A 4,062-nucleotide genomic window follows, 5' to 3' on the forward strand; every position below is an offset into this window, starting at 1 on the left:
TTGAGTTGGTCCCACATCTTTGCTATTGTGAATAGTGCCACAGTAAACATACGTGTGCATGTGTCTTTATAGTAGAATAATTTATAGTCCTTTGGTATATACCCAGTAATGGAATTGCTGGGTCAAATGGTATTTCTGGTTCTAGATCCTTGAGGAATCGCCACACTGTATTCCACAATGGTTGAACTAATTTACACTCCCACCAACAGTGTGAAAGCGTTCCTATTTCTCCGCATCCTCTCCAGCATCTGTTGTTTCCTGACTTTTTAATGATCACCATTCAAACTGGTATGAGATGATATCTCATTGTGGTTTTGATTTACATTTGTCTAATGACCAGTGATGATGAGCTTTTTTTCATGTTTGTTGGCTGCATAAATGTCTTCTTTTTAGAAGCGTCTGTTCATATCCTTCGCCCACTTTTTGATGGGGTTGTTTTTTTCTTGTAAATTTGCTTACTGAGTGGGCAAAAACTGGAAGCATTCCCTTTGAAAACTGGCACAAGACAAAGATGCCCTGCCCTCTCTCACCACTCCTATTCAACATAGCATTAGAATTTCTGGCCAGGGCAATCGGGCAAGAGAAAGAAATAAAGCATATTCAAATAGGAAGAGAGGAAGTCAAATTGTCTTTACAGATGACATGCTTGTATATTTAGAAAACCCCATCGTCTCAGCCCAAAATCTCCTTAAGCTGATAAACAACTTCAGCAAAGTCTCAGGATACAAAATCAATGTGCAAAAATCACAGGCATTCCTGTACACTAATGATAGATAAACAGAAAGCCAAATCATGAGTGAATTCCCTATAACAATTGCTACAAAGAGAATGAAATACCTAGGAATACAACTTACAAGGGCTGTGAAGGACCTCTTCAAGGAGAACTACAAGCCACTGCTCAAGGGAATTAGAGAGGGTACAAACAAATGGGAAAATATTCCATGCTCATGGATAGGAAGAATCAATATCGTGAAAATGGTCATACTGCCCAAAGTAATTTATAGATTCAGTGCTATCCCCATCAAGCTACCATTGACTTTCTTTACAGAATTAGAAAAACTACTTTAAATTCCCTGTGGAACCAAAAGAGTGCCCATATAGCCAAGACAATCCTAAGCAAACAGAACAAAGCTGGAGGCATCATGCTACCTGACTTCAAACTATACTACAAGGCTATAGTAACCAAAACAGCCTGGTACTGGTACCAAAACAGATACGTAGACCAATGGAACAGAACAGAGGCCTCAGAAATAACACCACACACCTACAACCACTCGATCTTTGACAAACCCGACAAAAACAAGCAATGGGGAAAGGATTCCCTATTTAATAAATGGTGTTGGGAAAACTGGCTAGCCATATGCAGAAAACTGAAACTGGATCCCTTCCTTACACTTTATACAAAAATTAACTCATGATGGATTAAAGACTTAAACCTAAGACCTAAAGTCATAAAATCCCTAGAAGAAAACCTAGGCAATACCATTCAGGATGTAGGTATGGGCAAAGACTTCTTGATTGTTACAGCAAAAGCAATAGCAACAAAAGCCAAAATTGACAAATGGGATCTGATTACACTAAAGAGCTTCTGCACAGCAAAGGAAGCTATCATCAGAGTGAAAAGGCAACCTACAGAATGGGAGAAAATTTTTATAATCTATCCGTCTGACAAAAGACTTTAATATCTAGAATCTACAAAGAACTTAAAGAAATTTGGCTCCTGCTTTTACTGCTAACGACTACACCCTTCAGTATGCCCATTGTATTGGCTAGAATGTGTGTCTGGGCTCTGCCCTCTGTCCCTATTCCTGGTCTTTTCTTCTCTTGCCTCCCTCCTGCTTGAGGACTTGTGCTCGTGCTTGGGTTTCTCTTTCTCCAGGTCCCTCTCTAGGTCCTCTGCTCCACCAGAGTAGGCAGTCCTCGCCTTGGAGAGCTTTGGCCCCTCCCTGGGCTCTGACTTCTGAGCTGTCTCTGAGTTCTTACTGCTGTGCTTCTCAGAGCCAGGGTCATCCTTTTCTTTCACAGTCTTGCTTCTGGGTGATGAAAGAGGATGGTTGCTCTGCCTGTACCTCCTGGTCAGTTTTCTCTTTTTCTTTCTTTTTTTTTTTTTCTTTTTGTCATTTTTGTGCTTTTTTGTTGGTTTTTCATTTTCAGAGCTCTCAGACAAACTTGGTGAGGGGGTACGCCCCACAGCCCTTCTCCTGGAGCTTTTTGGTCACATCATCCATTTCTTCTGAGTCTTTAGGAGTCCTATAGTTAGACACATGATCCACTCGGATAGTTCTTCCTTTCATCTTGATCCCATTAAAATTGTCAATGGCCAGATTTGTGCTCCTCTGGCCTTTATAGCAGAGGAAACAGAATCCTTTGGATTTCCCAGTCTTCTTGTCCCGCATGAGATTAATGTTAACAATCTCCCATATTGTGAGAACACACAGACAATGTCCCCTTCAGTCAGTTCATAAGGAAGCCCTCCTAGGAAGATCCAGGCGCTGTCCTTGTACTCAGATTGCCAGGAAACCTTATCGACCACCCCAAGCTGGACCTCTCACTCATTCAGTTTGTTGATCAGCTTCATCTTAGTTAAAGGGTTCATCTCCGCGGGCTCGCACTCAACGTTCAGGTATCAGAACAATCACTTTTATAACCTGTATGAAATAGAGTAAAGCACCAGCAAACCTGCAAGGGGACAAGTTTTAACTGTAACTGTGTCAGTTCAGGAGATGACTGATGGTCAGGAAAACAGAAAAGTATCTATGGGGTGAGGGGGCATAGGGACTCTAAGTAACAGGGGAGAGTCTTTTGGGCAGAACTCAGCAGAAATTGTTCCTTTCTCCTACTTATATCCAACAGGGTAGCCATATTGCACATATATTTTCCAGCAAATGTATTTTGCAGACAGCATTACCAGAGCCAGTTTGCACTAAAGAGAGTTGCAGTGCCAGCATTCCACAAATCTGCGAAGATAGCAACTAGAGTCATAGAAATATAAAGACAGGAGGTTGAGCAACTGCCATTATATGAAAAACCTCTTTGCAGTTAATATTTTGAAACTTAATGGGTAGACACTACAGACCAACTAAGAAGATCCCTCTCACTGTCTGGCAGCACTTCCCCTACAAATCTCTATATATTGCAATAAAAGCATTTATTCTGATCATAAGAATTATATATGCTTCTCATGGAAATTTGAAAAATACCTCAAAATATTAAAAAGGGGAACATTCTATCATCCAGTGATAATAGCTTGTGTATTGACGTGTATTCACCCAGCCTTTTCTTCCACTGAGAATGATGTATATGGCTGTGTGTGTGTGTGTTTCAAAAGCAATATATTCCAAAAACAAATCTCTTTTTTCACTTAATACATGAGGAACATTTCCCATGTCATTAAATATTCTTCAAAATTTCATTGTTAATGACTGCATAGTGTTCAGGTTTTCTGTATAACTGTTAAGCATTAGTATATGAAATATTTTTCTTTCCCTGTAATTATTACTCACAATAGCTAATGCGATGTGATAGAAAAATTAAATATGTGGTATACATTATTTTTTTTGAAAGGGAGTCTCACTCTGTCACCCAGGCTGGAGTGCAGTGGCACAGTCTCAGCTCACTGGAACCTCTGCCTCCAGGTTCAAGTGATTCTCCTGCCTCAGTCTCCCGAGTAGCTGGGATTACAGACACCTGCCACCACGCCTGGCTAATTTTTGTATTTTTTAGTAGAGACAGAGTTTCACCATGTTGGCTAGGCTGGTCTCAAACTCCTGTAATCCCAGCACTTTGGGAGGTCGAGGCGGGCGGTATACAGTTTTGAATGTGGGACAAAATTAGTATTATTTGAGAATATTATGATTTTATACCTAGAAAAACACAAAGTAACCCAGTAAATTAGCTATCATGGTGAGAAAATTTAGTAAGTTGGCTAGAAAAACAATTAGTTTTGTTTTATATTGACAATATACAATTAGAATTTGAAATGGAAAGAAAAAGAAATCACACTTCCAATTTCCACATAAACAATAAAATAACAAGAAATACTTTTCTTTTTTTGGAGACAGA

The 4,062-nt window shown here is 39.8% G+C and overlaps 1 pseudogene; it reads right to left on the reverse strand.

The window, feature by feature from the left end:
* Positions 1-1,732: 1,732 nt before the first annotated feature.
* On the reverse strand, positions 1,733-2,596 carry LOC105530373 (annotated as a pseudogene).
* Between the last annotated feature and the right edge of the window lie 1,466 nt (positions 2,597-4,062).

Source organism: Mandrillus leucophaeus, unplaced genomic scaffold (assembly GCF_000951045.1).
Source record: "Mandrillus leucophaeus isolate KB7577 unplaced genomic scaffold, Mleu.le_1.0 Scaffold816, whole genome shotgun sequence".
NCBI lineage: Eukaryota > Metazoa > Chordata > Mammalia > Primates > Cercopithecidae > Mandrillus > Mandrillus leucophaeus.